Source organism: Somniosus microcephalus, chromosome 30 (assembly GCF_052327205.1).
Source record: "Somniosus microcephalus isolate GS21.2 chromosome 30, FLI_Smic_1.0, whole genome shotgun sequence".
In the NCBI taxonomy this organism is placed as follows: Eukaryota; Metazoa; Chordata; class Chondrichthyes; order Squaliformes; family Somniosidae; genus Somniosus; species Somniosus microcephalus.
In genome coordinates, this window is record NC_141016.1 from 33,278,761 (window position 1) to 33,304,557 (window position 25,797).

General features: G+C 47.6%; 1 pseudogene; it reads left to right on the forward strand.

Annotated features, from left to right (window-relative positions):
- Positions 1-1,602: 1,602 nt before the first annotated feature.
- Positions 1,603-21,804, forward strand: LOC147098114 (uncharacterized; annotated as a pseudogene).
- The last annotated feature ends 3,993 nt before the right edge of the window (positions 21,805-25,797 follow it).

Consider the following 25,797-nt stretch of genomic DNA (forward strand, 5'->3'; position numbering starts at 1 on the left):
GAAAAAAGCAGGAAATGGAACAGATTTAAAAACAAGTTTAGGGGCTGGGAAATGGGTGAAGGGATGAAAGATCAGAAGGGACGGTCTGTGATAGGATGGAAGGCAGGAGAATTAAAGAAGCATTAAGAGATATTCAAGGCAAGAGGAGATGGTACTGGGACAGGTTAAGAAACAAAGGGTGGCTCTAGATGAAGCGTGAATTGTGCTGGCAGAATGAAAGACAGCTGCCATGTGGGAGGGAAAATAAAGGAAAAGGACAAAGAAAAAGTGTGGATAAAAAATATAAATATGATAGGGGGCGAGGTTATGGTCTGTAATTGTTGGACTCTATGTTGAGTCCAGAGTTCGCCCTCCTACCATCTGGAAGACGCTACAGATGCATTCGCACCCGTACGACCAGATTTAGGAACAGCTTCTTTCCCAGGGCTGTCATCCTACTGAACTCCACAAATAAACACTAAAGCCTGCACATCTGCCGATGCACTTTATTATGGTCATATTTATGCTAATATATATGTACAAATGTATGTTGAAATGTTTAAGTTTCCTAATCCAAATTGTACACTCTCGGGAGCCGCAAGCCTACATTTCGTTGTACTGCACTTGTGCACTAACAATGACAATAAAAGTTGATTTGATTGATTGATTTGATTTGAGAGGGCTGTAAAGTGCCTAACTGAAAGGTGAGGTGCTGTTCCTCGAGCTTACACTGAGCTTCCATGGAGCAATGCAAGAGGCCGAGGACAGTGAGGTCTGAGTGGGAATGGAGTGGTGAATTAAAGTGACAGGCGACCAGAAGCACGGGGTCCCCCTTACAGACTGAATGGAGGTGTTCCGCAAAGCGGTCACCCAATCTGCGGCTAGTCCCTCCAATGTAGAGGGAAATTATACGTCAGGATTGGGGCAAAAGTGACAGTTTGATGGCATTAGGGTGAAAATTGCAGCTTTGTTACTGCATCCAGTGCTGGGATCGAATAATTTGAGCTATGACAGGACTGTGTGCTGGAGACCGGGAAAAAAAATTAACTGCATAAAGTAAAGCATCAGTAATATCAGGTATATAGTAAAACAGAAAAGAAATCATAACGGAAGGGGATTATTCTTTACGCCAGTTGATAAATGTAATTCCTGCCCCTACAGGAAGTTTCCCAAAATGCACAGTCTTAGGTTCAGTTCTCACCCTGGATCTGGTGGCCTGTCACTTTCATTCACCGCCCCATTCCCACTCAGACCTCACTGTCCTCGGCCTGTTGCATTGCTCCATGGAAGCTCTACGTAAGCTCAAGGCACAGTACCTCATCTTTCGATTAGGCACTTTACAGCGTTCTGGACTCAACATAGAATTCAACAATTTCAGATCATAACCTTGGCCCCTATCAAGGTTATGCTACTGCTGAGAGTTTGGTAAGTGAGAGAGTTCGGGCAAGTGGGTAGTGAGGGGCTGTATTTGTCTTTCCTTTTAAAACCTTCATAAGTTGGTAAGTTATTTTAATTAGAGGTTTGATCTTCACCTAGAATAGGGGCAGAGGGTCTTTAAATAATATTATTAAATGTAATTAATTGCATAGAATGGGAGAGCAGGTGATGTGTTACTGCTGCGAAATGTGGGAGCTGGTGGACACCATTGTTGCTCACGGTGATAACATTTGCGGTAAGTGTTTGATGCTAGAGGAACACTGGCACCATGTTGATGAGCTTCAGACCGAGCTTCAGACACTGCGACACATCAGGGAGGGGGAGAGTTACCTGGACTCTATGTTTCAGGAGGTAGTCACACCTTTGAGATTAATTAATTCAGATGTAGTCCGTAGTCAGGGACAGGATGGTGTGACTAGGATTGAGGCAGGTACGGGGATCCAGGGGGTAGCTTTGGAGGAGCCGAATCCCTTGCACTTGTCCAATAGTTTGAGGCTCTTACTCCGTGTGGATGGGAATGGGGACTGCAGGGAGAATGAGCAACCTGGCCACAGCACCGTGGAAAGGGGGGCCATTCAAGTCGGGGGAGTTAAAAGAAATGCTGTGGTGGTAGGGGATAGTATCATTAGGGGGATAGATAGGATTCTTTGCAGCCAAGAGTGAGAGTCCCGAAGGCTGGGTTGCCTGCCCAGTGCCAGGGCTAAGGATATCTCATCTGGGCTGGAGAAAAACTTGGAGTGGGAGAGGGAGGATCCAGTTGTCGTGGTCCATGTTGGTACCAACGACATAGATAAGACAAGGAAAGAGGTTCTGCTGAGGGATTTTGAGCAGCTAGGGGCCAAATTTAAAAGCAGAACCACAAGGGTAATAATCTCTGGATTACTACCTGAGCCACGAGCATATTTGGCTAGGCTAAATAATATTAGAGAGTTAAATGCATGGCTCAAAGACTGGTGTGGGAGAAATGGGTTTTGCTTCTTGGGACACTGGCATCAGTACTGGGATGGGAGAGAGCTGTTCCGTTGGGACGGACTTCACTTGGCCAGTGCTGGGACTAGAATCCTGGCGAATTGAATAACTAGGGCTGTAGAGAGGACTTTAAACTAATTAGTGGGGGGGGAGGTATTAAGAGAGCAAAAAATAAAAATGACAGCGGAGAAGGCAATAGAGCAAGGTAGCAGGGGAATTATAACCAGAGCAGGTCAGGAAGGGACTGAATGTATAAAGATAAAGATAAAGTAGTTCAAGGGGTAAAAGCAGGAATAAATTGTCACAACACATATTTGAAAATTCTTTATCTGAATCCACGCAGCATTCATAACAAAATAGACGAGTTGACGGTTCAAATAACTACACATGGTTATGACCTGGTGGCCATTACAGAAACATGGCTGCAAGGTGACCATGACTGGGAACTAAACATACAGGGGTATTTGACAATTAGGAAGGACAGACAGGAAGGAAAAGGAGGTGGGGTTGCTATGTTAATCAAGGATGGAATTACTGCAAAAGTCAGAAATGATATTGGGTCAAAGGATCAGGATAGTGAAACAGTTTGGGTGGAGATAAGGAATAATAAGGGGAAAAAGTCACTAGTGGGTGTAGTCTATAGGCTTCCTAACAGTTGCAACTCTGTTGGTCGGAGTATAAATCAGGAAATAGTTGGGGCTTGTAATAAGGGAACAGCTATAATCATGGGGGATTTTAACATTCATATTGACTGGACAAATCAAATTGGGCATGGCAGCCTTGAGGAAGAGTTCATAGAATGCATTAGGGACGGGTTCCTTGAGCAGTATGTAAGTGAACCAACCAGGGCGCAAGCAATCTTAGATCTGGTCCTGTGTAATGACACAGGATTAATAAAAAATGTCCTAGTAAAGGATCCCCTTGGAATGGGTGACCATAACATCGTTGAGTTCCAAATTAAGTTGGAGGGTGAGAGAGTTGGATCTCAAACCAGCGTACTGAGCTTAAATAAAGGAGACTATGAAGGTATGAGAGTAGAATGGACTAAAGTGGATTGGGAAAATAGATTATAGTGTAGGATGGTACAAGAGCAGTGGTCTACACTCAAGGAGATATTTCACAACTTTCAAGAAAAATATATTCCACTGAGGAAAAAGGGGAGTAAAAGAAAAGATAGCCATCCGTGGCTTCGTAAAGTAATAAAGGATAGTATCCAACTGAAAACAAGGGCATATAAAGTAACCAAATCTAGTGGGAGCATAGAAGATTGGGAAGCATTTAAAAGCCAGCAAAGAATAACAAAAAGATTAAATAAGAAAGGGAAGATAGATTATGAAAGTAAACTAGCAAAAAATATAAAAGCGGGTAGCAAAGGTTTCTACAGTTATATAAAAAGAAAAATGGTGGCTAAAGTGAACGTTGGTCCCTTAGAGGATGAGACAGGGAAATTAGTGGTGGGGAACATGGAGATGGCAAAAACGCTGAACCAATATTTTTTATCAGTCTTTACAGTAGAGGACACTAAAAATATCCCAACACTGGACAAACAGGGGACTATGGGGGGGAGGAGCTAAACACGATTAAAATCACTAAGGAGGTGGTACTCGGTAAAATAATGAGACTGAAGGCGGATAAATCCCCCGGACCTGATGGCTTGCATCCTAAGGTCTTGAGAGAAGTAGCGGTAGGGATTGTGGATGCATTTGGCGATTATTTTCCAAAACTCACTGGACTGAGGAAAGTTCCCGGCTGATTTGAAAACTGCTAATGTAATGCCCTTATTTAAGAAGGGAAGTAGACAAAAGGCTGGAAACTATAGACCAGTTAGCCTAACATCTGTGGTTGGTAAAATGTTGGAGTCCATTATTAAGCAAACAGTAACAGGGCATTTAGTAGGACAGAGTGAGCATGGTTTTGTGAAGGGGAAGTCATGTTTGATAAATTTGCTCGAATGTTTTGAGGAAGTAACATACAGGGTGGATAAGGGGGAACCAGTGGATGTGGTGTATTTGGACTTCCAAAAGGCATTTGACAAGGTGCCACACAAAAGATTACTGATCAAGATAAAAAATCACGGGATTGGAGGTAATATACTGACATGGGTGGAAGATTGGCTATCTAACAGAAAACAAAGAGTTGGGATCAATGGTTCGCTCTTGGGCTGGTAATCAGTAACTAGTGGTGTTCCGCAGGGGTCAGTGCAGGGACCTCAACTCTTTACAATCGATATTTGCGATTTTGAGGAAGGGACCGCGTGCAATATATTCAAGTTCGCCGACGATACAAAGATGGCAGGGAAAGCAGTGAGTGAGGAGGGCATAAAGAACCTGCAAAAGGACATAGAGAGGTGAAGTGAGTGGGCAGAGACTTGGCAGATGGAATATAATACTGGAAAGTGTGAGGTTGTGCACTTTGGGAGAAAAAATCTAAATGGAGAAAAACTGCAAAGTGCTACAGTACAAAGGGATCTGGGGGTCCTGGTACATGAAACACAAAAAGTTAGTATGCAGGTGCAGCAGGTGATCAGGAAGGCCAATGGAATCTTGGCTTTTATTGCAAGGGGGATGGAGTATATAAACAGGGAAGTCTTGCTGCAGTTATACAGGGTATTTGTGAGGCCACACCTGGAATACTGCGTGCAGTTTTGGTTTCCATATTTAAGAAAAGATAAACTTGCTCTCGAGGCAGTTCAGAGAAGGCTCACTTGGTATTCCTGAGATGAGGGGGTTGACATATGAGGAAAGGTTAAGTAGATTGGGCCTCTACTCATTGGAGTTCAGAAGAATGAGAGGCGTCTTATCGGAACATATAAGATTGTGAGCGGACTTGATCAGATGGATTCGGTGAGGATGTTTCCGCTGATGTGTCAGACTAGAACTAGGGGGCATAATCTTAGAATAAGGGGCTGCCCTTTCAAAACTGAGATGAGGAGAAACTTCTTCACTCAGAGGGTGGTGAATCTATGGAACTTGCTACCCCAGAGAGCTGTGGAAGCTGCAACATTAAATAAATTTAAAACGGAGATAGACATTTTCCTAGCAGATGAGGGAATTAGTGGTTACGGGGAAATGGCAGGGAAGTGGACGTGAGTCTAAATTCAGATCACCCATGATCCTATTGAATGGCGGAGCAGGCCCGAGGGGCCGTATGGCCTACTCCTGCTCCTACTTCTTATGCTATGTTTATCACATATCTATATATATATTTTCTTCTTTTTTTTATCCACACATTTTGATTTTTCTTCCCTCCCTTCAGCTGTCCTTCATTCTACCAGCGCAATTCACAGCCCATCTAGAGGCATCCTTTGTTCCTCAACCTGTCCCATTTCCACCTCCCCTTGTCTTGAATATCTCTTAATGTCTCTCAATGTCTCTCAATCTCTCCTGCTTTCTATCCTATCACTGACCTTCCCTTTTGTTCTTTCATCCCCTCCCCCTTTTCCCAGCCCCCAAACTTGCTTTCCATTTCCTGCTTTTTTCCAGTTCTGACGAAAGGTCATCGACCTGAAACGTTAACTCTGTTTCTCTCTCCACCGATGCTGCCTGGTCTGCTGAGTTTTTCCAGTGTTTCCTGTTGTTATTTCGGATTTCCAGCATCCGCAGTATTTTGCTTTCAGGTTAGAAGTTGGTTGGTCCAATCGGCCTCACTGCCCCAGGCTTAGCAATGTACAAAACAACAACAACAGAGGCAGGATTCCTGCCTGACCAGTGCAATTTGCCAAATACGATTTTCCCTTAACAAATGCAAGCTGACTTTCATCTATTAGCCCATACTTTACCAAATCCAATTAATATTCTCCTGGATTATTGTCTTTAAAGTTTTCCACACCACCGATGTTAGGCTGACTGGTCTGTAATTGCAGGCTTTATCACTCTCCACTTTTTTGAACAGGGTTATAACATTTATTATACTCCAGTCCTCTGGCACCTTCCCCATTTCTCAGGAAGGTTGGAAGCCAGTTACCAGATCTTCCCAATTTCCACGTTTACTTCACTCAGGAACCTAGATCCCATCTGGCCCACATTCCAATCCTCCCCTTGTTTGAGCCAGGCTTCCGTTATTGCCACTATATCATAATCCCATGTGGTAATTTTTGCCTGCAGCTCACCAACCTTATTGACTGCGTTCTGTGTTTTTACACACATGTACTCTGAATCCCAACTTGTCTGCCTCTCATTTCCCCTTCTCTGATCCATCCTATTTCAGAGCTATTCTTTATTCTAAAGCTGTTTGCCACTCCCAGTCCTCTGTGTACCTCTGTGTCTCTCCTATCCATTGCTTCATCTCGGTGCCCCTCTTCCACCAAATTAGTTGACATCCTAGCACTCGTGAACCTCCGCAAAAAGTCATTGGTCCCAGCCCGATTGAAGTGCTACCCGTCCATTTTGTACAGGTGGCTCCTGCCCCAGAACTGGTCCCAATCCCCGAGGAATGTGACACCGTTTCTCCTGCACAGTTTCTCCAGCCACCATCATTCTGCCTTTTCTTACTGTCCCCACCCTCACTGGCATGTGACACTGGGAGTAATCCAAAGATTTCCACCTTTGAGGTCCTGCTCTATACCTTCCTCCCTAGCTCCTGAGACTCGGACTGCAGGACCTCAACCCTTTCCTTCCCTCATTCCAACATGGAGCACGACTTCTGGCTGCTCCCCTTCCCCCCGTGGAATTTCCTGCTCTCGTTCTGTGACATAATTTACCCTGGCACCAGAGAGGCCACAGACCATGCGAGACTCACGTTGGCCGTTGCAGAAACGCCTGTCTGTCCCCTGACTATTAAATCACCCACAGCCACTGCATTCCTACACTTCGCTGTGCCCCCCATGCAGTCATTTGTTCCCCGATGCTGTCGATGTGATCTGGACTGTACACCTTCCAGGTGTCATCACCCTCACCGGTATTCAGCACTGAAAACCGGTTTAGTTGCTCAGTCGAAGTCCCTGACCTTGTGTTACTAAATATAAAACCAGAAAATGCTGGAAATACTCAGCAGGCCAGGCAGCATCTGTGGAGAGAGAAACAGAGTTAAAGTCTCAGGTCGATGACCTGCCATCAGAACTGGACAAAGTGAGACAGATTTAAGCAGGTACAGAGGCAGGGAAAGGGGAGGGGAGGAAAGAACAAAAGGGAAGGTCTGTGATAGGATGGTAGGCAGGAGAGATTAAATGATAAAAGGGATGATGGTGCAAGGCAACAAAAGGTGGGTCTAGAGGAGCAATAAATGGCAACAGCAGAACCATTACCAGCACCTGCTGTCTGAATAAATGGGAGTAGTGATTATGATCTGAAATTGTTGCACTCAATGTTGAGTTCAGAAGGGTGTAACATGCCTAATCAAAAGAGGAGGTGCTGTTCCTTGAACTTCTGTTGAGCTTCATTGGAACAGTGGAGGAGGCCGAGGACAGACAGGTCAGAGTGGGATGGAGAATTAAAATGGCAAGCAACCAGAAGCTGAGGGTCACGCTTGCGGACTGAATGGTGGTGTTCAGCAAACTGATCAGTCAATCTGTGTTTTGTCTCCCCAATGTAGAGGAGATCGCCCTGTGAGCAGTGAATACCGTATACTAAATTGAAAGAAGTAGAAGTAAATCTCTGTTTCACATGGAAGGAGTGTTTGGGGTCCTGGATGTTGGGAAGGGAGGAGGTGAAAGGGCAGATGATAAATCTTAGTTTTCTTTTGTATTAATATTGTTCCATATGCTGTGTCTCTATAAGTATTTATAAGTAGCATATTTGTATTCCAGCGCAATATGTAACATCATGGCCCGGCATATCCCTCACTCTACCATTACCAACAAGTCAGGGGACCAACCTGGTTCAATAACGTGTGTAGAAGAGTATGTGGGGAGTAGCAGCAGGCACACCTTAAAATGCGGTGCCGACCTGGGGAAGCTGCAAAACAGGTCTACATGCATGCTAAAAAATGGAAGCAGCATGCTATAGAGAGGGCTAAGCGATCTCACAATCAATGGATCAGATCAAATCTCTGCAGTCCTGCCACATCGAGTCATGAATGGTGGTGGACCATCAAGCAACTAAGGGGAGCAGGAGGCTCCATCAATATCCCCATCCTCAATAATGGTGGAGCCCAGCACGTGAGTGCAAATGACAATTCTGATGCGTTTGCAACCATCATCAGCCAGAAGTGCCGGGTGGATGATTTATTTCGGTCTACTCCTGAGGTACCCAACCATCACAGAAGCCAGTTTTCAGCCAATTCGATTCACTCCATGTGATATCAAGAAGCGGCTGAGTGCACTGGATACAGCAAAGCATGTGGGATCTGACAACATCTCAGCTGTCGTGCTAAACACTTAAGCTACAGAACTAGCCGCACCTCTAGCCAAGCTGTTCCAGTACAGCTACAATATAGGCATCTATCCGACAATGTGAAAAACTGCCCAGGTATGTCCTATGAACAAAAAACAGGACAAATCCAAACCAGCCAATTACTGCCCCATCAGTCTATTCTCAATCATCAGCAAAGTGATGGAAATTATCATCGACAGTGCTACCAAGCAGCACTTACTCACCAATAACCTGCTCACTGATGCCCAAGTTGGGTTTTTGCAAGGACCACTCGGCTCCAGACCTCACTATAGCCTTGCTCCAAACATGGAGAAAAGAGCTGAATTCCGGAGGTGAGGTGAGAGTGTCTGCCCTTGACATCAAGTTAGCAGTTGACTGAGTGTGGCATCAAGAGCCCTTGTAAAATTGAAGTCAATGGGAATCTGGGGGGAAACTCTCCACGAGCTGGAGTCACACCTAACGCAAAGGAAAATGGTTCTGGTGGTTGTAGGTCAATCATCACAGCCCCAGCACATCGCTGCAGGAGTTCCTTAGGGCAGTGTCCTAGGCCCAAACATTATCAGTTGCTTCATCAGTGACCTTCCCTCCAGCATAAGGTCAGAAGTGGGAATGTTCGCTGATGACTGCAGTGTTCAGTGCCATTCACAACTCCTCAAATAATGAAGCAGTCCATGCCCGCATGCAGCAAGACCTGGATGACATTCCGGCTCGGGCTGATAAGTGGCAGGTAACATTCGTGCCACACAAGTGCCAGGCAATGACTTTCTCCAACAAGCAAGCATCAAAACACCACCCATTGACATTCAACGGCATTACCATCGCCGAATCCCCCACCATCAATATTGTGGGGGGGTCAACATTGAGCAGAAAATTAACTGGACCAGCCACATTAATACCGTGGTAAAAAGAGCAGGTCAGAAGCTGGGTATTCTGTGGCGCGTGTCTCACCTCCTGACTCCCCAGAGCATTTCCACCATCTACAAGACACAAGTCAGGAGTTTGATGGAATACACTCCACTTGCCTGGATGTGTTTAGCTCCAACAACTCTCAAGAAGCTTGAAACCAACCAAGACAAAGCAGCCTGCTTGATTGCCAGCCCATCCACCACCTTAAACATTCACGCCCTCCACCGTACCGTGGCTGCAGTGTGCACCATCTCCAAGATGCACTGAAGCAACTCACCAAGGCTTCTTCGGCAGCACCTCCCAAACCCGCGACCTCTTCCACATAGAAGGACAAGGGCATCAGGCACAAGGGAACAGCACCACCTCCAAGTTCCCCACCAAGTCATATACCATCCTGACTTGGAAGTATATCGCCATTCATTCATCGTTGCTGGGTGAAAATCCTGGAACTCCCTCCCTAACAGCACCACAGCATACCTTCACCACACGGACTGCAGCGGTTCAAGAAGGCTGTTCACCACCACCTTATCAAGGGATACTAGGGATGGGCAATAAATGCTGGCCTTGGTAGCGATGCCCACATCCCATGAATCATTTTAAAAAACAGACTCGAGGGGCTGAATTGCCTCCTCCTGTCACTATTAACAGTCTCAATGGTCTGACTGGCCTCCTCCTGTTCCTAAGTAACAGCTTTGAGGGGCTGATTGGGCCTCCTCCTAATCCTATGTAACATGCTCAAGGGTCTGAATTGCCTCCTCTTGCTCCTATGTAACAGGCTCGAGGATCTGAATGGGCCACCTACTTTTCCTATGCAGCAGTCTCGAGGAATTGAAGACGTTTTCCAGTTCCTATTGACAGTCTCCAGGGTCTGAATGGCCTCCTCTTGTTCCTATGGTAACAGGCTCAAGCGGGTGAATGGGCCTCATCCTTTTCCTGTGAGGCAACTGAAGTTCAACCAAAAGCTTGAAATATGGAAGGAACTCAAAGTCTGCAGTTTTACAGCATTGCCTCCAGCCAGTGAGACTCCTTGTCTCTTGTCGAATCTCTGAACATCTGCCTCCCAGTGCACCTTGAAATCACTTAAAGGCAAATGGCCAGATTGGGAGAAAAGTGCCTGGTAGAGACTAAAGCTCTTCCAATTCTGCTTCAGAAATATTCCTTACCCTCACCCAATCTTGAAAGACAAGGGCAGCAGGTGCGTGGGAGCAACATCACCTCCAAGTTGCCCTCCGTGTCACAAACACCATCCTGAGTTGGTGATATATCGACCGTTCCTTCATCGTCGCTGGGTCAAAGTCCCGGAACTCTCGGCCTAACAGCATTGTGGGAGCAGCTTCACTACATGGACTGCAGCGGTTCAAGAAGAAGGCCCACCACCATCATCTCCAGGGCAATTAGCGATGGGCAATAAATGTCGGCCTTGCCAGTGATGCCCACATCCCAAGAATAACTTAAAAAAAGAGGGAACCCAAGGTAGATTACTATTGAATCTGCTTCCAACACCCTTTCAGGCAGTACATTCCAGATCACAACAACTCCCCACAGGAAAATAATTCTTCTCCTGGTTCCACTGCCAATGACCTTAAACCCGTGTCCTCTGGTTACCGACTGACCCTATGCCAGTGGAAACAATTTCTCCTTATTTACTCGATCATTTTGAACACCTCTATTAAATCTCCCTTTAAACTTCTCTGCTCTAAGAAGAGCAATCCCAGTTTCTCTAAGTCTCTCCACATAACTCTTCGCTGGAACCATTCTGGTAAATAATCTCTGCACCTCTCTTAGTCCTTGGCATCCTTCCTAAAGTGTGTGGTGCCCAGAATTGGACACAATATTCCAGCTGGGGCCTAACCAGTGATATACAAAGGGTTTAGCAGGACCTCTTTGCTTTTGTGCTCTGTGCCTATATTTATAAAGCCCATTAACCTCCGTATGATTATTTCATCTTCTGGTCAATCTTGACCCTAGGGTGTCTCAAAAAGGGAAGGGCTGCTCCTGATGAAGTTACCGAGGGCAATGTTTTGGAAACATGTTTTGCATTCCCCTCGTTGACATCCCACAGCCTGTTCCAGCAAAGTGACCGAACAACAGAGATAAAATAAACTGCGACTTAAGGGCAACCAGTAGCTGGATGGGTCTGTGAAAGTATGATCCTTGAAGCCCTGGAAATCCACATAGCAGTAATACACAGAACTGTCATCCGGACTGAGATTGTTGAAACTCAAACAACAATTCATCTGCTCCAGATCTCCACCCAAGACTGAAACAAAAAAATGAAAGCAGATTCAATAGTCACTTTCAAAAATCACGATGTGCCGAATGCACTCCTTCTGTGCTGTATGATTCTATGATTCTATATCTGCTCACTCTATGATTGAAGGACAAATCTGTTCCCTTTCATTAAGTGGTTGCTCTCTCAATCCAAGGGCTAGAATGAATCCAATTTCCTGAATAGCTCAGAAAGTAAATTGTAACTGATAGCAAGCGGAGAAAGATTGAAATGTTTCATGTAGTGCTTCTCACAATCTTCCTTGGATTACAGATCCGCCATGATCAAATTGAATGACAGAACAGGCTCGAGGGGCTGAATGGCCTCCTCCTGTTCCCATGATTGACCAGGGAATAGAAAATGAAATCTGGAATGTTCATTTAAATTGAATTGTTCGAGAAAGACAAGGGGACATGGGTTCAAACTGGTAGAAGATAAATTTAGGGCTGAAGCCAGCAAACTCTTTACACAATGAGTGATCGACACTTGGAATGAACTCAAGGATAGAGTAGGGGAAACAGTTCTGGCATCATTTACTGAAAGACTGGTGGCTGCAATGGCGGGAGTGTAGGATCTCTCTCGATGGCTGAATCTCTGATCCGTAACTATCCTGTGATCCTGTGTTTGCAGCTCAGAGCTGAGAACTAAACAGATCATAGTTATACTAACATTGGGTCAATTGCTCAGCGAATTACCTGAGACCCCCATCACATACACTCACTCTCACTCTCACACACACAAATCCTCACACACATTCACTCTCAGTCTCACACACACACAAACACTCACACACAGACACACTCTTTCACCCAAATACACACTCACACAGACGCACTTATACACACTCATATGAACTGTAATGTTTTCATGAAAGTTTGAAAAGTTGTGAGACTGTCGATAATGAAGGTGCTAATGATGTACAAGCTGTACGGAGCTCTGCAATTCACACCATGATCTGATCTGTGAGAGTTCTTATGGGCCAAGCAGCTTCTGCAGTTTAATCTTACTGCTAACTCTTACACCTCTTCTGCCCCGAGCTTGGACAATGTTGCTGTCAATGTATATTACATAATACATCGGGACTGTGAGGTAATCCTGGGAATTTATCAGATCTGTTGCTTGTACAGACTCAAATGGTTATTCTCTGCTTGCTTTTTCCCTTCTGTCTCCTATTTGACCCTAAGCTGAGCTTCCGACCCCCATATCCTCTCAATCATCAAGACCGCCTACTTCCACCTCCGTAACATCGCCCGTCTCCGCCCCTGCCTCAGCTCATCTGCTACTGAAACCCTCATCCGAGCCTTTGTTACCTCCAGACACGACGATTCTAACGCTCTCCTGGCCGGCCTCCCATCTCCCCCTCTGTAAAGCTCAGCTCATCCAAAACTCTGCTGCCCCATATCGTACCTCGCACCAAGTCCGGTTCGCCCAGCACCCCTGTGCTCGCTGACCTACATTGGGTCCCAGTCTGGCAATGGCTAGATTTTAAAATTCTCATCCTTGTCTTCAAATCCATCAATTGCCTCGCTCCCCTCCCTCTCTGTAACCTGCTCCAGCCCTACAACCCTCCGAGAGCTCTGCCGTCCTACAATTCTGGCCTCTTGTGCATCCCCGATTTTCATCGCCCCACAATTGGCGGCCGTACCTTCAGCTGCCTCGGCCCCAAGCTCTGGAATTTCCTCCCTAAACCTCTCCGCCTCTCTCTCCTCCTTGAAGACACTCCTGTAAACCTACCTCTGACCAAGCTTTTGGTCACCTGTCACAATATCTCCTTATGTTAAAGTTTTGTCTGACCGACGCTCCTGTGAAGCACCTTGGGCCGTGTTTCTACATTAAAGGCGCTGTGTAAATGTAAGTTGCTGTTAGCTGGGGAATAAAATAGACAGGTGAACTATCTGAACAATGAAAATATCACATCTCTACAAACTGGGAGCCTGCAGGATTATTGGAGCTCTACTTGAAAAGGGGCAAGCTTATCTGTTAACACTTGGAACAAAAATAACTGATAAAGGGATGTTTCAAATCCATCAGACCCTTTACAACACTGTGTGTGTGTGCGCGCGCTGTCTGCAATATTACTCATCAGCACTAGGGGGCGCTATTTGTGTAAAAATGCACATCTGTCGAAAAGGTCTCCCCACTCGATCAGGATCTGCTTGAAGAGAGAACTTGCATTTATATAGCGCCTTTCTCAACCTCAGGAAGTCCCAAAGCGCTTTACAACTAATGAAGCACTTTTGAAAGGTGGTCACTGTAGTAGGAAGTGCGGCAGCAAATTTGCACACAGCAAGATGCCACAAACAGCAATGTGATAATGTCCAGATAATCTGATTGTTTATTGATGTTGGTTGGGGGGTATATTTTGGTCCCAGGATACCGGGGAGAACTCACCCTCCTCTTCTTCCAGGTAGTGGCCGTGGAGTCTTTTACATCCACCTGAGAGGGCAGACGGAGCCTGGGTCTTGGATAGCTCCTGGGTGACAATAGAAGGGGAATAAACACAGGCAATGAGGCCCATCTAAGGCTGCAGGAAGCTTAGATTGCAGGTGAATAGAATGATAGAATCACAGAATAGTACAGCACAGAAGGAGAGAATTCAGCCCAGCGAGTCTGCACCGGCTCTTTCGAAGAGCAATCCAGTTAGTCCCACTTCCCCGCTCTTTCCCCATATCCCTGCAAATTGTTCTCCTTCAAGTATTTATCCAATTCTCTTTCGAAGGCTATGATTTAATCTGTTTCCACCGCCTCATCAGGAAGTTCATTCCAAATCCTAACCACTCGTTGTGTAAAGAAGTTTTTCCTCTTGTCGCCTCTGGTTCTTTTGCCAATCACCTTAAATCTGTGCCCTCTGGTTATCGGCCTTTCAGCCAGTTTCTCTTTATTTACTCTATGTAAACCCTTCATGATTTTAAACAACTCTATCAATTCTCCTCTTAGCCTTGTCTGCTCTAAGGAATAGTTAGAAGTTACTTTTTTTAATCCAGCAGGATGAGCCACTGACGTGTGGGGCTGCTCAGTGTGTTCGTTACTTTCTGTTACTACATGAAAACAAATCATACTCATTGAAATAAGTGAATCCGATTCACAAAGATAACACCAGGGCTGAGAGGTTACAGCGATCAGGAAAGACTGAACAGGCTGGGGCTCTTCTCTCTAGCAAAGAGAAGGCTGTGGGGTGACCTGATAGAGGTCTTTAAAATCAGCAAGGGGTTTGATAGGGTGGACGTAGAGAAGATGTTTCCACTTGTGGGCGCGTCCAGAACTAGGGGTCAAAAATATAATATAGCCACTAATAAATCCAATAGGAAGTTCAGGAGAAACATATTTATCCATAGAGTGGTGAGAATGTGGAACTCGCGACCACAGGGAGTAGTTGAGGTGAACAGCATACACGTATTTAAGGGGAAGCTAGAGAAATAGATGAGGGAGAAAGGAATAGAAGTATATGCTGATAGGATTAGATTAGTTTAGATAGGCTGAGATGAAGAGGCGTTGGAGGAGGCTCGTGTGGACCTGTTGGGCCGAGTGGGCTGTTTCTGTGCTGTAAATTCTATGAATGTAATAACAACAACAACTTACATTCATATAGCGCCTCTAATGTAGGAAAACGTCCCAAGGTGCTTCACAGGAGCATTGACAAACAAAGTTTGATGCCGAGCCACATGAGGAGATAATAGGACAGGTGACCAAAACCTTGGTCAAAGTGGTGAGTTTTAAGGAGCGTCTTACAGGAGGAGAGCGAGGCAGAGAGGTTTAGGGAGGGAATTCCAGAGCTTAGGACCTCGGCAGCTGAAGGCACGGCCACCAATGGTGAAGCGATGGAAATCAGGGATACACAAGAGGCGAGAATTGAAGGAGAGCAGAGATCTCGGTGGGTTGAAGGGCTGGAGGAGGTTACAGAGATAAGGAAGGGCAAACCATGGAGGGATTGGAAAACAAGGAGGAGAATTGTAAAATCGAGGCGTGGATCAACCAGGAGCCAATGTAAGTCAGCGATCACAGAGGTGATGGGTGAATGGGATTTGGGGCGAGTTATTATACTGGCAGCAGAATTTTGGATGATCTTAAGTATAAGGAGGGTGGAAGATGGGAGGCCGGCCTGGAGAACTTTGGAAGAGTTCAGTCTGGAGATAACAAAGGCATGGATGATGGATTCAGCAGCAGGTGAGCTGAGTTGGTGTGGAGACGGGTGATGTTACAGAGGTGGACATAGGCGGTCCTGGTGATGGAGCAGATATCTGGTCAGTAGCTCATCGCTCCAGGGACTTGAGCACATAAATCTAGGCTGTGCAGTGCTGAGGGAGTGCTGCACTGTCAGAGCTGCCGCCTTTCTGATGAGGCTCTTTTGCCCACACTCCGATCCCTGGTGGCCCCGTTGGGCCCCGGGTCGCACTGCACAAGACCCCTCCCCAAGAGGGAGGCAGCATCGCTTCCAGTAGCATCCCGCTTCCCTATTGCGGCGCTATCGATGAAATTCGGCCATGGGGGTGCTAAATTTTTCGGGGCGCTAGAAGTAGCGAAGTTAGTGTCCCAAAGGGGGCATGACTTAATTTATCCCCCAATGTCTTTCTTTCTTTTACTGTAAGGCAACAAGTGCCCTGGGCAGAGCCCAGTCTCCGCCCATTAGAATTCCCACCTAATGTGAGTACTTTTAATTTGATTTTAAAAAATCCTGCATTTTGCTATTGATCCAAAATAAACCGAATGTCCTGTTCTGCAATTCAGAATGCTGCAATGTCAGAGGGGCAGTCCTGAGGGAGCGCTGCATTGTTGGAGTGGCAGATTTTCGAAGCAGATTAGTAAGAGCGTTACTCCCGATCTGGCCACTTGCTCTTCAGTGATCTGGAAGTGCACTGTGAGGCAGATGTTCAGAGGTTCCACCAGAGACAATGGGCCTCACCGCTTGGAGGCAATGGTGTAAAATGGAGGTGAGGGATTTTACAATGTGTGAAATGAGCACAGTGTTCTCATTACAAGGACTGTTGTTGTTTCACCTGTTGTTGAGATCTGTGGGAATAATTTTGACTATTGCTGCATTAAACATCCTGAAACTTGAGTTCCTCACATATTTCTGGCTTTTGGCTGCACTTCAGTTGCCTCATCGGAACAGGAGGAAGCCATTTAGCCCCTCGAACCTGTTCCAGCCGTGCCTCAGTGGGCAGCACCCTCGCCTCTGAGTCAGAAGGTTGCGGGTTCAAATCCCACTCCAGGGACTTGAGCACAAAAATCTAGGCTGATACTCCAGTGCAGTGCTGAGGGAGTGCTGCACTGTCGGAGGTGCCGTCTTTTGGATGAGACATTAAACCAATGCCTCGTCTGCTCTCTCAGCTGGAGGTAAAAGTTCCTCTGTCACTAGTTGAAGAAGAACAGTGGAGATATCCCTGGTGTCTGAGACAATATTTATCCCACAATCAAAATCACTAAAACAGATTATCTGGTCATTATCACATTGCTGTTATTGAGAGCTTGATGTGCACATACTGGCTGCCATTTTTCCTACATAACAACAGTGATTAAAGATCAAAAAGCACTTCATTGGCTGTAAAGCGCTTTGGGACATCTGGTGATCGTGAAAGGTAATATATTTCTTTAAAAAGGAACAGGAGGATGTCCAATCAGTCCCTCGAGCCTGTTACACATGAATAGGAGGAGGCCCATTCAGCCCCTCGAGCCTGTTACACAGGAACTTGAGGAGGCCCATTCAGCTCCTCAAGCCTGTTATAGAGGAACAGGAGGAGGCCCATTCAGCCCCTCGAGCCTGTTACACAGGAACAGGAGGAGGCCCAATCAGACCTTCGAGCCTGTTACACAGGAACAGGAGGAGGCCCATCCAGCCCTTCGAGCCTGTTATATAGGAATAGGAGGCGGCCCATTCAGCCACTCAAGCCTGTTACACAGGAAGAGTAGGAGGCCCATCCAGCCCCTCGAGCCTGTTATATAGGAACATGAGGAGGCCCATTCAGCCCCTCAAGCCTGTTACACAGGAGCATAAGGAGGCCCATTCAGCCCCTCGTGCCTGTTACACAGGATCAGGAGGAGGCCCATTCAGCCCCTCGAGCCTGTTACACAGGAACAGGAGCAGGCCTAATCAGCCCCTTGAGCCTGTTACACTGGAAAAGGAGGAGACCCATTCAGCCCCTCGAGCCTGTTGCACAGGAACAGGAGGAGGCCCATTCAGCCCTCTCAAGCCTGTTATATAGGACCAGGAGGAGGCCATTAAATCTCTCGAGCCTGTTATACAGGAATAGGAGGAGGCCCATTCAGCCCCTCGAGCCTGTTACGTAGGACCAGGAGGAGGCCATTAAACCTCTTCTGTCAGTTGTATAGGAACAAGAGTAGGCAATTCAGCCCATCGAGGATGTTACATAGGAACAGGAGGTGGTAACTCAGCCTTCGAGAATGTTACATAGGAGCAGGAGGTGACCATCTAGTCCATTGAGCCTTTGACCCAGGCCATTCAGCCCTTTGGGCTTGTTGCATCTTAACAGGAGGAGTCTCATCCAGCCCCTTAAGGCAGTTGCATAGGAACAGGAGGAGGCAATTCAGCACTTAGAGCCTGTTGCATACGACACATGATTAGACCAATCAGCCCTTTGGGCCTGTTGCATAGGAACAGAAAGTGTCCCATTCAGCACTTCGAGCCTGTTAAATAGGAACATGAGGAGGCAATTCATCCCCTCAAGACAGAAAAAACGGAACAGGAGGAGGCCATATAGTTGCCCTTCGCCTGTTACAATGGAACAGGAGGAGGACATACAGCTGGTCTTAACCTGTTACAATGGAACAGGAGGAGGCCATTCAGCTGCCCTTAGCCTGTTACAATGGAGCAGGAGGAGGCCATTAAGCTGAACTTAGCCTGTTACAATGGAACAGGAGGAGGCCATACAGTCCATCGAACCTGTTACATAGGAACAGCAGGTGACACTTAGCCAATCGAGACTGTTGCATAGGAATAGGAAGAGATACTTTCAGCACTTCAAGGCTGGTACATAGGTACAGGAGCCGGCCATTCATCCCCTTGAGTCTGTTAAAAAGGAGCAGGATGTGGCCAGTCAGCCCCTCGGGCCTGTTACACAGGAACAGCAGGAGGCCCATTCAGCCCCTCGAGCCTGTTGCACAGGAACAGGAGGAGGCCCATTCAGCCCCTCGAGCCTGTTACACTGCAACAGGAGGAGGCCCATTAAGCTCCTCAAGCCTGTTGCACAGGAACAGGAGGAGGCCCATTCTGCATTCTGAAGCCTGTTATATAGGACCAGGAGGAGGCCATTAAACCTCTTGTGCCAGTTGTTTAGGAACAGGAGTAGGCCCAATAAGCATCTCGAGCCTGTAGCATATGAACAGGAGTTGGTTGCTGCAGCCCCTCGAGCCTGTTGTTAGGATCAGGAGTTGGTCCATTCAGTCCCTCGAGACCATAGCACAGAAAAAGGAGAATACCATACAGTCCCCTTGAGCCAGTTATATAGGAATATGATTAGGGCATTTAGCCCCTCGAGACTGTTACTTAGGAACTGGAGGTGACCATTTAGTTCATCGAGCCTGTTACATAGGTGCAGGAGTAGGCCATTCAGCCCCTTGGGCGTGTTTCATAGGATCAGGAGGAGGCCAACCAGCCCCTCAAGCCTGTTACATTGGTAAAGCAGGAGGCCATTCAGTCCCTTGAACTAATGCATAGGAACATGATTAGGCCATTCTGCCCCTCGAGCATGTTGCATAGGAACAGGGGGAGGCCATTAAGCCACTCGATCCTGTTACATAGGGTCCAAAGATGTGCGGGTTTAGGTTGATTGGCTATGATAAATTGACCCTTAGTGTTAGGGGGATTAAATACGTGGGGTTACGGGGATAGGGTGGGATATGTGTTGGTGTAGGGGTTACGGGGATCGGGTGTGATATGTGTCGGTGCAGGCTCGATGGGCCGAAATGGCCTCTATCTGCACTGTGGGGTTTCTGTGATTTCTGTGAAGAGGAGGCCTTTCAGCCCCTTGAACCTGTTGCATAGGAACAGGAGGCCATAGAAACTCTCAAGACTGTTGCATAGGAATAGGAAAAGTCCATTCAGCCCCTCAAGGCTGTTGCATAGGAACAGGAGGAGGACCATTCAGCTCCTCGAGCCTATAAAATAGAAACAGGTGGAGATTGTTTAGTCACTGGATCCGGTTGCTTAGGATCAGGAGTAGGCCCATTCAACCGATCAAGCATGTTGCATAGGAACAAGAGGAGGGCATTCAGCCTCTCAAGCCTGTTACATTGGAAAAGGAGGAGACCATTCAGCCCCTTGAGCCTGTTACATAGGACCAGTAGGAGACCATTCAACCCCTTGAGACTGTTACATAGGACCAGGAGGAGGCCATTAAACCTCTCCTGCCAGTTGTATAGGAACAGGAGGAGGCAATTCAGTCCTTTGAGAATGTTTCATAGGAACTGGAGGAGGTAATTCAGCCCTTCGAGAATGTTACATAGGAACAGGAGGTGGCCATCTATTCCATCGAGCCTCTGACATAGGCCATTCAGCCCTTTGGGCCTGTTGCATCGTAACAGGAGGAGGCCCATCCAGCCCCTTGAAGCAGTTGCATAAGAACAGGAGGAGGCAATTCAGCACTTCGAGCCTGTTGCATATAACACATGATTAGGCCAATCAGACCTTTGGGCCTGTTGCACAGGAACAGAAGGTGTCCCATTCAGCACTTCGAGCCTGTTAAATAGGAACATGAGGAGGCAATTCATCCCCTCGAGACTGATACAGTGGAACAGGAAGAGGCCATACAGCTGTCCTTAGCCTGTTACAATGGAACAGGAGGAGGTCATGCAGCTGCCCTTAGCCTGTTACAATGGAACAGGAGGAGGCCATACAGCCCATCGAACCTGTTACATAGGAACAGCAGGTGGCCAATTAGCCAATCGAGACTGTTGCATAGGAATAGGAAGAGATCCTTTCAGCACTTCGAGGCTGGTACATAGGTACAGGAGCCGACCATTCATCCGCTCGAGCCTGTTAAAATGGAACAGGATATGGCCAGTCAGCCCCTCGGGCCTGTTACACAGGAACAGGTTGAGGCCCATTCAGCTCCTCGGGCCTGTTACACAGGAACAGGAGGAGGCCCATTCAGCTCCTCGATCCTGTTGCACAGGAACAGGAGGAGTCCCATTCAGCTCTTCGAGCCTGTTATATAGAAACAAGCAGAGGCCCATTCAGCCACTCGAGCCTGTTACACAGGATCAAGAGGATGCCCATTCAGTCCCTCGAGCCTGTTACACTGGAACAGGAGGAGGCCCATTCTTTCCCTCGAGCCCATTCCACTGGAACAGGAGGAGGCCCATTCAGTCCCTCGAACCTGTTACTCTGGAACAGGAGGAGGCCCATTAATCTCCTCGATCCTGTTGCACAGGAACAGGAGGAGGCCCGTTCTGCACCCTGAAGTCTGTTATATAGTACCTGGAGGAGGCCATTAAACCTCTCGTGCCAGTTGTATAGGAACAGAAGTAGGCCCAGTAATCATCTCCAGCCTGTAGCATATGAACAGCAGTCGGCTGATGCAGCCCGTCGAGCCTGTTGTTAGGATCAGGAGTTGGTCCATTCAGTCCCTCGAGACCATAGCACAGAAAAAGGAGAATGCCATACAGCCCCCTTGAGCCAGTTACATAGGAACATGATTATGCCATTTAGCCACTCGAGTCTGTTGCATAGGAACTGGAGGTGACCATTTAGTTCATCGAGCCTGTTACATAAGTGCAGGAGTAGGCCATTCAGCCCCTTGGGCGTGTTGCATAGGATCAGGAGGAGGCCAACCAGCCCCTCAAGCCTGTTACATTGGAAAAGCAGGAGGCCATTCAGCCCCTTGAACTGATGCATAGGAACATGATTAGGCCATTCAGCCCCTCGAGCCTGTTGTACAGGAACAGTTGGAGGCCATTAAGCCCCTCGATCCTGTTACATAGGAACAAGAGGAGGCCATTCAGCCCCTTGAAACTGTTGCATTGGAACAGGAGGCCATAGAACCTCTCAAGACTGTTGCATAGGAATAGGAAAAGTCCATTCAGCCCCTCAAGGCTATTGCATAGGAAAAGGAGCAGGACCAATCAGCTCCTCGAGATTGTTACAAAGGAACAAGAGGAGGCCATTCAGCCTCTCGAGCCTGTTACAAAGGAACAGGAGGAGGTCATAGAGCCTCTCGAGACTGTTGCATAGGAATAGGAGAAGTCCACTCAGCCCCTCAAGGCTGTTACATAGGAAAAGGAGAAGGCCAATCAGCCCCTCAAAACTGTCACGAGGGAACAGGAGGAGGCCATCGTGCCACTGGAGCCTACTGCTTAGGAATAGGAATACTGCTTAGGAATAGGAATATGAAGAGGCCATTCAGACCCTTCAGGCTGTTACATAGGGAAAGGAGGAGGCCATTCAGCCCCTCGAGGCAGTTACGTAGGAACAGGAGGTGGCCAATTAGCCCATGGAGCCTGTAACATAGGAACAGGAGGAGGCTATGCAGCCCCTCGAGTCAGTTGTGTAGGAACAGGAGTAGGCCCAATAAGCATCCTGAGACTGTTGCCTAGGAACAGGAGGAGGACCATGCAGCCCCTTGAGCTGTTGCATAGGAAAAAAATGTCAATGAGCCCCGTGAGCTTGTTAAAAGGAACAGGAATAGGCCCAATAAGCATCTTGAGACTGTTGCATAGGAACATGAGGAGGACCAGCCAGCCCCTCGAGGCTGTTGCATAGGAACAAGACGAGGCCGAGCCAGCCCCTTAAGGCTGTTGCATAGGAAGAGGAGGACGCAATTCTGCCATTCAAGGCTGTTGCATACGAGCATGATTCAGCCATTCAGCCCCTCGAGCCTGCTACATAGGAACAGGAGGAGGTAATTCAGCCCCTCAAGCCCATATGTTGAAACAGGAGGAGACCGTTCAGCTGTTGTGAACCTGTTACATAGGTACAAGAGGAGACCATTCAGCCACTTGAGCATGCTCATTGGAAAAGGAGGATTCCATTCAGCCCTTCGAGGCAGTTACGTAGGAACAGGAGGTAGCCATTTACCCCATGGAGCCAGTAAGTTAGGAACAGGAGGAGGCCATTCAGCAACTCGAGCCAGTTGTATAGGAACAGGAGTAGGCCCAATAAGCATCCTGAGACTGTTGCCTAGGAACAGGAGGAGGACCATGCAGTCCCTTGAGCTGTTGCATAGGAATAAGATGTCAATGAGCCCCGTGAGCTTGTTAAAAGGTACAGGAGTAGGCCCAATAAGCATTTCGAGACTTTTGCATAGGAATAAGAGGATGACCAGCCAGCCCCTCGAGGCTGTTGCATACGAACAGGAGGAAGCAATTCCGCCATTCAAGCCTTTTGCATACGAACATGGTTCAGCCATTCAACCTCTCGAGCCTGTTACATAGGAACAGGAGGAGGTCATTCAGCCCCTCAAGCCCATATGTTGAAACAGGAGGAGACCATTCAGCTACCGTGAGCCTGTTACATAGTTACAGGAGGAGGCCATTCAGCCCCTTGAGCATGTTCATTGGAACAGGATGAGGCCCATTCAGCCTCACGAGGCTGTTACTTATGAACACAAGAAGTCCATTCTTCCCCTCGAGAATGTTACATAGCTACAAGAAGAGGTCATTTATCCCCTTGAGCCTGTTACATAGGAACAGGAGGAGGCCGCTAAGCCCTGCAAACCTATTGCATAGTAACAGGTGTGGTACCATTCTGCCCCCTCGAATATGGCACATACGAATAGGTGGCTGCTCATTTTGCCCCCTTGAAGCTGCTACAGATTAACAGCACGAGGCAATAAAGCATCTTGATCCTTTTACATAGGAAAAGGATTAAGCCAATCAGCTCCTCGAGCCTTTTGCATAGGAACAGGTTGAGGCCCCTGCAGACCCATGAGGCTGTTGCTTATGAAAAGGAGTATGTCATCAAGCCCCTCGAGCTATCTACAAAGGAACATTGGCCATTTAGCCCATCAAGCCCGTTTCACAGGCCATTCAGTTCTTTGGGCCTGTTGCATAGGAACAGGAGGAGGCCCATTCAGCCCCCCGAGCCTGTCACACAGGAGCAGGAAGAGACCATTCAGCCCCTCGAGCCTGTTACATAGGAGCAGGAAGAGACCATTCAGCCCCTTGAGCCTGTTACATAGGAGCAGGAAGAGACCATTCAATACCTCCAGACAGTTACAAAGAAACAAAAGCAGACCATTCAGCCCCTCGAGCCTTTTACAGAGGAACAGGAGGTGGCCATCTAGTCCATCGAGCATGTGACACAGGCCATTCAGCACTTTGGGCCTGTTGCATCAGAACAGGAGGAGGCAATTCAACCCCTCGAGCCTGTTACATTGGAACAGGAGGAGGTAATTCAACACTTCAGGTCTGTTGCATACGAACATGATTGGGCCAATCAGCCCTTTGGGCCTGTTGCTTAGGAACAGGAAGAGACCCATTCAGTACTTCGAGCCTGTTAAACAGGAACACGAGGAGGCAATTCATCCCCTCGAGACTGATACAACAGAACAGGAGGAGGCCATACAGCTGCCCTTAGCCTGTTACAATGGAACAGGAGGAGGCCATACAGCTGCCCTTAGCCTGTTACAATGGAACAGGAGGAGGCCATACAGCCCCTCGAACCTGTTACATAGGAACAGCAGTTTGCCACTTAGCCAGTCGAGACTGTTGCATAGGAATAGGAAGAGCTCCATTCAGCACTTCGAGCCTGGTACATAGGAAAAGGAGGAGGCCATTCATCCCCTCCAGTCTGTTAAAAAGGAACAGGATATGCCCATTCAGCCCCTCAGGCCTGTTGCATAGTAACAGAAGTAGGCTGATTCAGTCTGTCGAGCCGAATATTTTGGAACAGGAGTCAGCCATTGAGTCCCCGTGAGCCTATTATTAGGACCAAGAGGAGGCCCATACAGCAGGTCGAGACTGGTCCATAGGAATAGGAACGGACCATTCAGCCCCTCGAGGCTCTTTCAGAGGAACAGAAGGAGGCCTTTCAGCCCCTCAAACCTTTTTCATAGGACCAGGAGGTGGCCATTTAGCCCATCGAGCCTGCTTAACAGACATTCTGCCCTTTGGGCCTGTTGCATAGGAACAGGAGGAGGCCCATTCAGCCCCTCGAGACTGTTATATAGGAACAGGAGGAGGCCCATTCAGCCCATTGAGCCTGTTGCACAGGAACAGGAGGAGGCCCATTATTTCCCTCGAGCCTGTTACACTGGAACAGGAGGAGGCCCATTAAGCTCCTCGAGCCTGCTGCACAGGAACAGGAGAATGCCCATTCTGCACTCTGAAGCCTGTTATATAGGACCAGGAGGAGGCCATTAAACCTCTTCTGCCAGTTGTTTAGGAACAGGAGTAGGCCCAATAAGCATCTCGAGCCTGTAGCATATGAACAGGAGTCGGCTGATGCAGCCCCTCGAGCCTGTTGTTAGGATCAGGAGTTGGTCCATTCAGTCCCTCGAGACCATAGCACAGAAAAAGGAGAATACCATACAGCCCTCTTGAGCCAGTTACATAGGAATATGATGAGGGCATTTAGCCCCTCAAGTCTGTTACTTAGGAACTGGAGGAGAGCATTTATTTCATCGAGCCTGTTACATAGGTGCAGGAGTAGGTCATTCAGCCCCTTGGGCGTGTCTCATAGGATCAGGAGGAGGCCAACCAGCCCCTCAAGCCTGTTACATTGGTAAAGCAGGAGGACATTCAGCCCCTTGAACTGATGCATAGGAACATGATTAGGCCATTCGGCTCCTCGAGCATGTTGCATAGGAACAGGGGGAGGCCATTAAGCCACTCGATCCTGTTACATAGGAACAAGAGGAGGCCATTCAGCCGCTTGAACCTGTTGCATAGGAACAGGAGGCCATAGAACCTCTCAAGAGTGTTGCATAGGAATAGGAAAAGTCCATTCAGCCCCTCAAGGCTGTTGCATAGGAACAG